General features: G+C 39.4%; 1 protein-coding gene across 2 annotated transcripts in view; it reads left to right on the top strand.

Annotated features, from left to right (window-relative positions):
• The window catches only part of FHIT (fragile histidine triad diadenosine triphosphatase), a 426,835-nt gene that overhangs the window by 267,233 nt on the left and 146,943 nt on the right, over positions 1 to 12,659 (top strand). The window lies entirely within an intron of this gene.

Genomic DNA, 12,659 nt, shown 5'->3' with positions numbered 1-12,659 from the left:
GGGTGTATTTATGCAAGAAGAGCCTTAGAAAAGAGGCATCTGTTTAAGCCTTTTGTTTGTTTTATGGAGAAAATATTGCCCTTCTATTCATAATCTCTTTGTTTGTCTTTTTATTGCCTAATGAGTTGTAGCTAATTATAGGAACAGACTGAACCACACTATGAAAACATACCTTTTTGTCTAAGCTTTCTCTCTGTATATTCATATCACATTCTTGTTACTGAAGTTCAAATGTAATGGGGCTAGTGAAGCTTAAACACAGATTTTAAGTGTACTTCTGAAAAAAAGATGGGGGTGGAGGGGAAGAGAAGGATTTATGGTTATACTCTCCACTTAAGTAATAACATAGATAACATCTAAGATGACTCTTCAGCCATGTTTCACTGTCTCATACTGCAAATGCATGTGTAGTTAGATTTTATGCCTGAACATTAGATAAAGGCTATTTTCACGTTTGGAATCAAAGGAAAGTCAAATATGGCTGTGGGTTAGCACTTTGTGAATTCAAATTAGATGTCTCAAAGAAGCTGTTTGGGTTGATTAAGATAACTAACAAGCAAATGATGGTGTACAGAAACATTTTACTTCTTTCCACTTTGCTGCATTGACCTTATCTTTCCTACTTCTTTTTGTTGCCTGCCTTGAATATATAGAAGAAAGGTAATGGGGAGAGGGAAAAAGGAATCAGAAAATTCCCAAGCTCTGAGAAGCTGAGGAGTGATGAAGGAATGTAATAGAATTTACTTCAGTACTATGACAAAACAGGTTCCTCCTTGGAGTGCCTTGGGTGGGGTTCACTGGGAATGCCTGTTGATAGGTGAAATATTTATATTTAAATACATTCTGATACAAGTTTTGTCATTAAGACCAGCATGTTTTAAGAAGCAGATCACAGGATTTCTTTTACTAACTTGGACAATTGGTTTTTATGTGTAAGGAAAATGATACAGGAATGATTATATTAAACTTTTGAAGACTTCCTAATATGAATAAGCAAAAATAGATGTAAAAATTCGCATCCTCTGTGACTGTGAACAGTAACAAATGCTTATGTAGGTCTAAAAAAGGCAAGAGATTCTGTATCATTTTTTATTCCTCCTGGAGACAAAGAGTATTAAGGGTTAATATGTCTAATATATTGTAAAATGGTAGCCACCCTTTGTGCTTCCTTCTCACACTTCTAATAAGCAGCGAGATGAAAATGACCCGGCCTTACAGCTGAGAGCCCCTAGATTCTGTAATAAAGAGTGTTTATTCTTAAATCAGAGATTAACAGTTTGCATTTGTCTTCTTTTCTGCATCATTGGACAACACTAATTTATCATCTTCACTTTGGGATGCTTATCATCTTCACTTTGGAATGCTTGTCATCTAAAAATGCCAACAGTTATTCTCTTCAGAGAACTGAGAGCTTTCAAAACTTGAATTGGGGAAGAAATTACTATGATCAAGATCTTCTTTAAATTGGAAATCAGGTAGATACATAAATAGATGGTTCCATTTAAACTGTTTGAATCAGAAAATTTGAAAACCTACTGTGTTATTTACATATAATTTAGGAACCTTAAATTCAATGTGTCATGTGTTTCTGTGCGTGTTTTCATGTACAACAATGCACAGTAATGCTGTCTTCCTCTAAGGGAACTTTTAATTAAAATTTCTGTAATGGGCTAAACATTAGAAAAACATTCTAATAGTAAAAATAGGAAAGCCTCACAGAAAACATCACTGGGAGTTTGGGGAAACTCTGTTTCAGTAGTGTAGGCAAGCATATGTCAGGGGCTAATTAGGTGTAGCTGTTCTTGCTTTGAATGGGATCATGTATCAAGTGGCTTCAGGAGTCCTTTCCATGTGCTGTGTAATTCTGGATACCTGTATAGATACAGGCTACTGTGTGTGCTGTGTAGGAAAAGAATTACAGGAAGCAGGGGAATAGTACTGGCTGTTAAACAGGTCAGTGCAAAGTTTTACAACAAAATGGGCAGAACTATCATCTAGCTGAAGACAAAATCTGCCTGAGAAGTTTTACATGAAAAAGGTTAGGAAATTCTTTGTCAACCAGGAATGGAAACCCATGTCCAGGAAAAATCTTAGACCTCAGCTTGAGCCTCTCTTTGCTATGGAGGCTACGAAAATTCTGTGTGCAATGCATGCGCCACGTCTAAGAGCTTACCCTTCCAGTATGATTTTGGATATTAATCAGTGGTGAGACTGTCTGCCCCTGCTACATGTTCGTTGTGCTGGTGCGGGCAGGTTTCAGTCAGATTTATCATGTACTGTAGTGTCAGGATTCTTTAAAGCCTCTTGGACTAAAACCTGTCTAGTTACCTAATGGGAAGCTGTTTAACGCATAGCTCCATTACTACTGTGTTCCTTTCCTTGTGGATAACTGTCCTACTTTGAATCTAAGCTAGCAGAGCCTGCAGGACTGCATTGTAGGTAAGGTTATGGTCCCTCCCCCATTATTGCAGTCTGTGTGTTTGCCTTGGATGGGTCCTTGGAAGAAATTATACCTGATCCTCAGCTCACTAATACTTCTGAAGTGTAGATGGGTCTTTGTTTACCCTTTAGCAGCTCGAAATAGACATTTGCTAATGAATTTTGACCCATGTCCTGGGTCTCAGACCATAAAATAATACAATATATTCCTTCATAATATTTTTCATAGCTGTCCTCAGACTGTGTCTATTCCAGCCCTTTCACCTATTTATAAGAGGCACAACATCCGCCTCCAAAGGTGGTCACAGACTTACATACTTTGTGTTTTATTGGAAGAGACGATTTTACAAACTTGTAACAGAGAACCTGAACATCTCTGAGGAATGTGTCAGCAAGCATAACCATCTTCCAGCATTAAAGACAATTTGAATACTTATTTCTTCTTACTTGAGAAATGAAAGAAAGTATCTTAAGGTCCTCTCTTAAAAAATACTTATCTCTGCAATTTTGAGCTCTGTTTTTCTTGGTGAACAGAAAACCCACGGTGTCCTTGTGCCAGGAATGGAGGGTGAGAGTTTTGTGCTGATTCTGTTTGAGAAAAACTTTAATATCCAGGCAATTTCATGGATCAGGGAAATCAGCTCTGCATCTTAATGCAGGGCTCTTATTACTATGTCAAGTGAGTGACGTTCCAAGATTTCCCTGGTATATTTTGTAGCCTTCTTTTCAACATCAAGTCAGCAAGTGCCCTAGCTGCCTTGGTGGATGTATAGCGTAGCACAGAATAAACTCTCAGGTTTACCTTTTATGTGAGATTCAATCACAAGAAACTCTGTGTATTCTGCACTCTGTAAAGGCTAAACAAAGCAAGCTGGCAGGAGCATGATGCAGTTAATTTATCTGTAGAGACAAGATAATATTGCACAGCGAGCACCCATTGCACAAACACGCATGAACACATACTCTGTTCTGCAGCAATGTTGAAGTTTCCAGCAGCTCAAGCACCTCCACTATTATCCATGAGTAAGTAAGTGCCTGTTTGCCAGTCACAGGTTCACCTAAATAAATGAGGAAGCAAGGCTGATGGTGGCAGTGTGGGTATACATGCAGAAACTGTATTGTATGTCACACATTCCACTAATTATTTTACACTGAGAAGATTGTCTCACGATTAGTTTTTGATGTACATATTTTTCTTTCCCAGGTGTTTTTTTTAATGATGTGTTAAATCAATCCACCTGGCTTGGATTCTTTAGAAATCTTAACCTGAACTGTGGAGTCCGGGGTTTATTTAAACTCGCAGAAAGAGCAGATTGCTCTTTCATACTGTTTGTCTACTTATCTCTGGACCTGAAGTACTGGACTTCAGGTTTGAGTCTTTGAATGTAAGTGTCTGTGAATTGCTTTGAGAACCACACTAATGGTATTTGGCTGGAGAATGTGCAATATTGCAGATAGGTAATTGGTACAGCAAATTCAGTAGTCTCAAGGCTGCTGTGTCTCATAATTTTCTTCCTAAGTGCTATACTTAGATTGGTGTGGGTTTTGATGGGATTTCAGTGGTGTATATTTTCAAAGCCAGGATTATGCTGCGCCTTTAGAGAGATGAGGAAGCAGCAGGGAAATCCACAGTTTGTTTCCCCCTTCCTTAAAGCCTTTTGCTAATTTTTTTTGTTATGTTTTCTGCTCACTGAAAATAATAATTCTTGCCCTTTCCTTCAAGGCTCTTTTCAAAGTCTGCCTTGTGTTGATCTAATTGCTCTTTCAGTCGCTTGGCCAGACCAATGTTTTCTATGATGAAATTAGTAGTATAACTCTAGAGTCCCGCTTTCCCCTTTTCTTTGTCAGGTCCTGTTCATTACGTGTAACATTTAGTTTCTGGTTGAACTATAAGCTTTCCAGGAAAAGCATCATATTGCTTTTTGGTTTGCCATGCTTATAGTTCAAACAGACACTGGTAGATCTGTTACCTCTCCTTTAATACAAATAATAATATACAGGATCTAGAATGAAAATGCTTCTTAAGGCCCTCATAATTTGTGCAGTTCCTGTGCCTAAAACATGAGTAAGAGTTTTCTGTGGCTAGTACACACCCATGTAAAGTTATAGAACCTTTATGAAGATTGAAGGAGGTGAAAGAAAATTGGGAATGTGGAAACAGCCTAGTGATTGATGGACATGACACCATCCTAACTGAGAATACCAAAAGCTCCAAGGCACTAATAAATTGAAATGATGACCTGCATGATGAAGTCTGATCCAGAAATATTGGGTTGTGAAATTCCCTGCAGGGATGGGGACAGAAGCTTTTGAAAGATTCTCTTTAGCAGTGAATTATGATGGTTCTGAATCTGGGTGATTTTGAATTTCCAGTGGTTAATGTCATGACATGCTGTACCCTGGGCTTGTAAAGTAATATCATTCCTTGGTCCTGGACAAGCACAGAAAGCATATGGATTAGAATGTAGAGAAAAAACCTAAACCAAAACAGAATTAAAAGTGAGCAACTGTAAATGAGGAAAGTAAAAGAAATTTCAGAAGTTGCAGAATGGTAATGAGAAGGAAGATTTTACTCTTCCATGCAATTCTGCCCTTTCTTCCTGTCATATAGATTTGTCAGATGAATAGTCTTTTGGTAGTTTAATTCCAAAAATACCCCCAGAGCTAGTCAAGAGTTATTAACCCTAAGTTAAACTATGATAAATAAGTAAGTAGGCACAAATACTTGTTTAAATTGTATACTAATATACAGACATTAAAAGTCATGCAGCTCTGCTGGCCACATCCAGCATGTCACTCTTCTCTTGCTGGGCACTATCCTCCTCAGCAGCAACTTGCAGAGTGCTGGCTGCCGGCTGTTTTGTTCTCCCGAAGGTCAATGGGCAAGAGATAAACTGGAGGTAACATGTGCATACCTGCAAAGGTATTTACATGTGCATGACATGAAGGTGTGTGCACTTTCAGGAGTGCCCATGGGAGCACAGATGTGTCTGTCCCTATCCCCAGCAGCCACATCATGTGTCAGCAAAGCCCTGGGGGAGCTGTGCAGCAGCTAGTCTAAGTGGCAAGTGAGCAGTCACCCCATGGTGCCTTGACCACAGAAAGCTGACTGATTACTGCAGGGAAGGGTTAAGCACCGCCAGGGCTCCCCACACTCTGTCCTGTGCAGCTTCTGCTTTGACAAGAGCATTTTAAATATACTGAGTTTTTTTTCCTGGTGTGTGTTCAGATATTTACAGTTTTCATGATGAAGAAGCTTGAGCAAATCAGTCATTCAGAAGGGTTTATTTGGGAGGTAAAAAGCTCTTCATTTTTTCTCTTTTTTTTTGCTATAAACAGGGTTACATTTCAAGATGAGAAAGTATTTGTAACAGGAAAGTGGAAGAATTTTCCTCTGAAAATGTTATAACAGGGTATTTTGATGACAAAATGTTTTTCTTTATAAAAACACCTCTTTTAGAAATACTTTCCATTTTACTGAACTGGCACCTTGTGATAACCACCCCCCCACCCCCCCCCCCAGCCAACATTCATTACTGCAAGTACTGCTCTTCATTTGCCCCACAATGACAGAGATTAGGATCAAAAATCCTATGTTTTAATTAGTAAGTATCTTTCACTCCTTTGTTCCCATGTTACAGCAATATGCTTTGCATTTAAATCATTCTCTGTCTCAGAGTATGTACAATCAATCAAATGCCACTCTTGAGTACAGGTCTCACAAATAGCCTTTTGTACTGTAAATGTAAAACCTCTAGAAATCCTAGACAATGCATGAGGTCTCAAATCGTTAATAGCACAGTCAAGGCTCTCAGATTAATTTTTGTGTGGTTAGTGTATGAATTTTTTTCCAGGCTCCATCTCATCAATAATACTTTTTGTCTTTGTCAGCCTCGTATCCTGTAAACCTCTTCCTATAGCAGGGAATGCTTACTTTGTGTTTTTTCAGTTTGTTTTTTTTTTTTTTGTTACGAAACGTTGCTTTCAGCTAGAATGTAACTCACCAAGAAATGTGCAAAAGCATTCCTGTTGAATTCAGATGTGTAACTTGATGCTGTTCTGTGTTTTGCAGTAGGTGCTGTTTATTAAATAAGTGTTACAAAGCTATGTTTCAGTTTATTAGGTTTCTGATTAACTCTTTCTAAACATTATTATAATGGTTTGTGACAGACTGTTTTGTGCCAGTGCTCTGACCTGTGATTTTACACATTTGTCTTTGCATCCTTACCTACCAGGTACTGCTTTTGGTGCCTCCAAGGATCCGCCATAAAATTACTCCTTTGCTGACCACAGATTAGAAGGGATGTCAAAGGGTCATGTGCAAAACAAACTTACTCATGCCAACATATGCATTTACCCGTACTTAAACTGGTTTGTGGTTGAGTTTATTGGGTGTTTCTATGCAAAAGCCTTCTCAGTTGACTGGTGTATGTTAGACTTTGGGGCCTCAGCTGTGTGGGTGGATGCTGTGACATCCCAGGTCTCCCAGGCAAGGGCAGAATCACAGTGTTTTGCTTGTGTTAATGACTCAGTTTCAGCGAGACAAAAGGAACCCATTTATTGAAGTCCTGACTACCTTATCAATGCCATAATAAAGAAAACGTTAAAATGGCTCCATACTTTTTTTCCCCTTCAAAAAATGAAAGAGCTGTCAACTTAAAGCTGTCCCTGGAGCTCTCCAGAGAGCCTGCACAGGTTGAGTGAGTTTGTTGCTTAAAAATGTCAATAGGAAAAACAGTGTATGTAATGTTTTTACATGTGGTAGCAAGGAATGGAGGCCTTTCCTAGCCCTGTGTTCCTTTATCACATGAAGAAGTAGGTGGTTACAGTGTCCTGTAACCTATTGATACTCTAAGCACATCTGAAATACAAGTATATCTGATCTAGCTGGGGTATATTAGTCTGTTCTGGAAGCACCATGTAGGACTTTCTTTCAGAGAAAGAAAAGCCTCTGCTTGAAGTGATTTAGAAATGGAAAACTGAGGTTAAAATAATAGAATAAAACTTGGTCAGCAAGCTCCAGACAGGATCACAGGGTGAAGAGTATGTAATATTTTTACTGTTTAAAAAAAAAACCCCGCACAAACCAAAGCTCCATCATTCTGGATGCTGCAGTGGTTTTGCATCATGCTTATGGCAAGGGAGGCTGAACAAGCCAAGAGCTTCCTGCAAAAGAAAGCCAAACCCCTCTCTCAAGCCTTATTTTCCCCATCCCTCCTGAAAGCTGCTTGGGTGCCCTCTGGCAAGACCACTCATACACAGGGCTATGGCTACTGTTCATTCTGTAAAGCTAAATTGTAGTTTGAAAGGCTTTGAAATATGCCTTTAAAATTCAGCCTCTGGGAGCTTTATCAAATGGCCCTTCCTCATTTGTGGTAGGAAAAGCTCACACTGGCTGGTGATGGAAATGTTGGTGGAATAGCAGTTTCTGAGGTTGAAGAACAGATGCCAGTGCACCTTGTGTAGTGCTCAGCATTTCACGTTTTACTTGCTTGTAGTGAATAAAAACCTGAAGCTTATGCAGTGCTGCTCACGTGGTGACTCCGCCAGGCAGTATCTCAGCTAGTTGTGTGTTTCAGAGGTCTATGCTCCACACTGGGGTCAATAATACTTTGTCGTTTAGAAGCAGCAGAGTCACAGGGCCCTGTCCTGCTCTGACCATGCCAGGACAGCTCACCTCTGTCTGTGACATTTTGTTGTTCTGAGTTCTGCAGTTGTACCATGTCTCGCTTCTCTCCTGAGCTTTTTGTGTCTCTCATCCCTTCTTCCATGACCTGGGGCTTGGCTTTGTGAAGGTGCGGAGGGAAGAAGGGACAGCATGCCCAAGTAGAGAACCCTGAGAAACTAGTCAGTTTTTCATCATGGATGAAACCCATTGAGGTTACATCTGTGTGGATGGGTGCAACTAGGCTGGATTTGATAGCTTGAGCTTGGGCTAAGAGGCTGCCTCTGCTTCTGGGCTGGGAATGACTAAATAGATTTGTTTCTGCCTGTACCTGTGTGCAAGGACCAGTGCTAGGTGTGGTGTGTCCATGCACACATCTCCTCTAAATAAATTCTCCAGTGCCCTTCAGAGCAAGGCTTTGTAGCCAGAAGCAGGGGAAATCTATAGCCTGTGGTAATGGCAGAAGATGAGAAAGACATCCTGTGTTCGCTTGATTGCTTAGGTCTTTGGAAGGAGAAAAATGGTTTCTCCTTTTGTAATTTCCTACATTATTATCTCTGAAAAATCAAACCATTTTATTTTCTTTTCCATTTATACTTTTTGTGAGTTACCTCCTTCATTGCTACTGTGAAAATCTTCATTTCATGTGGTCTGTCTGGCATCACTGATCCAAATTCTCTCTGTGAGAGGCTGGAAGAAAATGAACTAGACCAGATGGAAAGTGTTCATGTGAATGATTGTCTTGATCTTGCTTTTAAAGATGTTAATATTTGAAATTCTGAATCCCTCTATCTGATTTAAAGAAATGTTGAATTTCTCTGTCTGATTTCAAGTCTATTTTTTAGTATTTGAGGTAACGATAATGCCCAGAGGTAGCACTTTATTCTTCTTTTTTTATGGATCTGTGAATGAGCTTTATTAGTTCTCTATTGAGAAGGTATAGAAAAGCCAATAATACTGTGGTGTTTTCTTATCTGGCCTTCCAGCACACCTCAGCTGGAAAGGAGTTGTCATTATAGGGTGATTGGTCTGCCCAGATTGAGGAGCCATTCAGCTCACGCTGTTATTTGCAGATAGGTTTTTTCTGCAAATAAGTCATACTTGAACTCAACAAAAGCCATTCTTTCAGGTGAGGCCACCCTGAGCTGCACTTAGAATTATGATCTAGTGGAATATGAATCTGTAACCTGTCTTCGAATCTCCCATGCAAGTAGAATAACTTTGGTGTCTGGGGCTAGATTATTCTCTGGTATAAATGGTTCAGTTCACTTGTGAAAACATGTGGAATAAGTCAATGGAGCTTTTGCCATTTCTAGACAAACATTTTTGACCCTACTTGTGTAAGCAACTCTTTGAGTCATAAAGTTTATCATTAAAACCTGAAATTATTAATCATATATGTAAATCCAGTAATACTGAATGCAAAATAGCATGTTTAAGAAAACCTAGGAAGCATAATTTGATATATTGTTTTTATTCTTTAAATATCTTCCACTTCACCTGAAGGAGTTCACTGCTATAGTAACTGTCAAGTCAAAAAAAAAAAGGAAGGGAAAAAATACCAGGATTTATTAGATTCTTATAAACTCCCCTCAGTGCATATACATTTAGTATCTTTCATTAACATTAATGAGAATTAGCAGGCATCCTGGGGAGAATAGGCCTTGTTGATTTATTTCTTTTCCTTGTTTTCAGTATTAAATCTTGTCCTGCAGTTAGTTCTATAAGGCATATGTGCATTCCTGCTACTCAGTTATTTGTTCTACGTAATATATACCGTTGGAACACTTCCTTTTGCATAGTGAAGGTAGAAAGTTCACAGACTTTGCGGACACACATAAAAACAAGAGATACATAAATTAATGAATTAATAGATGGCTATTGATTACCAGTAGGGTCTAATTAAATAATAATTTTCCCACACACAATTACTTGTTTCATGTTATTAAATGATCAAATCCATAACTAGTTTGGAAGCTCAGCCTCTTAGAGTTAAATGAGATGCTCAAGAGAGCAAAGTTGTGTTTTGGAGCAAGAGAGACAGAGGCAGGGCCTAGTTACATGGATTTATGATTTAATTTTCTGTGTAACCTAATTTAGTGTAACTATTGAGTTTCTTTAAAAGTATGAACTTTGATTAGATTTTTGTAGACAAAAATAAATGCAAAATATAGGCTAGTTTATTATTATTATCTGTAGCATATTGAGAGAAGTGACTTGTGGGTATTTCTGTACCCAAAGGAAACTTTTCTCCTCATTTCCTGTGCTTTTCCACAGCAGTCAGTCATCCTCCAAGCTCCATCCAGATGTAGTACGCTATGAAGATCAAAAATCCTGCGGATACAGAACTCAGTTCTGTGGGAAATTTAATTCATTTTGTATGAATAACAGCTTCATCATTCATCATTTCTGAGATAGACATCAACATTTCATAGAGAGCCTTAAGTATGTGAAGGTCCTGGGAAAAAGGCATATTGGAGAAATAAAGTAAGCAAATAAAGCTCCTCAGTTTACCACACTTTCACTTATTTGGGAGTTTTAAGAGCAGATCGTGAGAGCAGGAAATGAGTCTCAAAGCTAATTCCCTTCGGCATGAAAAATGCTGCATGCCAAAATGCTGCTGTCCTGGGAGAGAAAGCTCCCTGGGTGGAATTCCACAGTGCCATGCCACAGCAATGCCCTGATGGTATCTGTGGCTCAGGTGTTGCCTACCTGGCTAGCTCTATAATTACCAGCAGATTGCAGGACCAGCAATGGCATCTCTTTTATTTGCAGTTAGGGCTGTGTTTTACTTGCATTCGCTGGGCTTGCCTGGCAGCAGATTGAAACAGGGAGACAAGATGGCTTGTTCTGTTGTGCAGGAGCCTGCACATCTGTATGGAGGTGGGCATGCCTTTAGTTGCTTTTATGCTGGGGAACATGCTCTTGCTGAGCTAGCTCACAAGGGTAGGCTGGTTATAGGTTTTAGTAGAGCATATTGCCTTGGGTAGAGCACTACTCTAGGTTGATTTTATTTGATGGCTCATCTTTGTGCGATGCCCTGAAGACGCATGCTTTCAGTTACAAATCCTGGCCCTCACAGGCCTGAAGCCAAGCTGCAGCTTTTGTGATGCAGAGCCAGCCAAGCCCTTTCTGTGATGACTGCATGCCAGTGGGTGCTGTTCACTGCCAGCAGAGAACAGCCCTGGCACAGAGGAGTGACCATTCAGAGACACACGGCTTCACTCAGAATGCTGATCTTAGTGCAGGGATTCAGCACTGGCGATTTGGAACCAGTTGTACATTAGAAGACCCGAGGCTGTCCTTTCCTGAGAGCTGGAAGCATTTCCTTTGCTTGTTCATCACATAAAATGTATGGACTCATTTTACACACACACACACACACACAAACACGCACACATATACACATACCCTCCAGTTCTTTCCATTTTCATACGATTATCATGTTGAATTTCCATATGAATCTTTCTAAGTGGATACATAAGCAGAAGAGTTGTTCCGTAGTTGCCTGCCTGGTTGACTCTATAATCAGCAGCAGATTGCAATGAATGACATCCAGTTCCTTAATGGTTAGAGCTGATTTGCTTACGTTGGGTTGACCTGACCTCAGCACATCTGAGCTTGCAAACAGATGTCAGGTCTGCTCAGGAGGATACCTTCTGGTCAGCCCAGTAAAACAGGATGCATGTGTATAGAAGTGAAAGACAATATTTGCAGCAACCATTGAGTGGAACATGCAAACAAATTTCAGTAAGCAGGCAAAGATAGGTTGCAAACCCTATTGGGAAATGATAAATTGCAGTTAAATGTATTTATCCCATGACATTCAGGACTGAAACTTTCCTAAATTTGCTGAAAACTAAAAAATTAATGGCAAGAGGTAATAAAATCTAAGAAATTAACCACAGAGTAAGTGAAAAAAAATGAGAACACAGCAGAAAATTAATATTTCTCTTTTGCCAGAATGTAACAGGCTTTGTTAAAAAGTGTCTGAAAGCGAAGAAAGTTTGTTAGACAAATTATAATTTTAATTGCAGACGTAATTGATTATACTCAGCACGCTCATTAGGTTAAGGGAGAATATGAGTAAACTCTCAAGGTCATTACAGTAATAGATATTGTAGGCATGTAATTTCTGATGAGCTGGTTCGTGAACATCTAATTGCTCATTCATGGCAGTGTGTCTGGCACTTTTACTCCCCAAACACCTCTTTGTCCAATTTATTTAACACCCCTCAATATTCCAGGGTCAAATTTACTGCAGGAGGCATCAAGCAGTGAATTTTTCAACCTCCAGATTATTACACCACTTCACCCTTTTTTTTTGTGCCTCAAAGACAGAGCCTGCATTACTAAAAATCAGTGGTCTGGTACTAAGTAGGGTACACCACAAATAGAAATACTCACCCACAGAGACAAGCTAGAATTTGTCATGGAAAACAGCTGTTCCCTGCCCTCCCCAGTGGCAGTCCTGCATTGAAGTAGGATGCCAAAAGAGATGTTCTCTTTAAAAAATGCACTAATTAATCAGAACTTTGTCTTCATATTGTTCCTT

This window comes from Pezoporus flaviventris, unplaced genomic scaffold, assembly GCF_033815535.1.
Source record: "Pezoporus flaviventris isolate CSIRO_AGI_PZ_B2104156 unplaced genomic scaffold, CSIRO_AGI_Pfla_v1 ptg000073l, whole genome shotgun sequence".
In the NCBI taxonomy this organism is placed as follows: Eukaryota; Metazoa; Chordata; class Aves; order Psittaciformes; family Psittacidae; genus Pezoporus; species Pezoporus flaviventris.
This window is presented reverse-complemented; position numbering and strand designations above follow the sequence as displayed.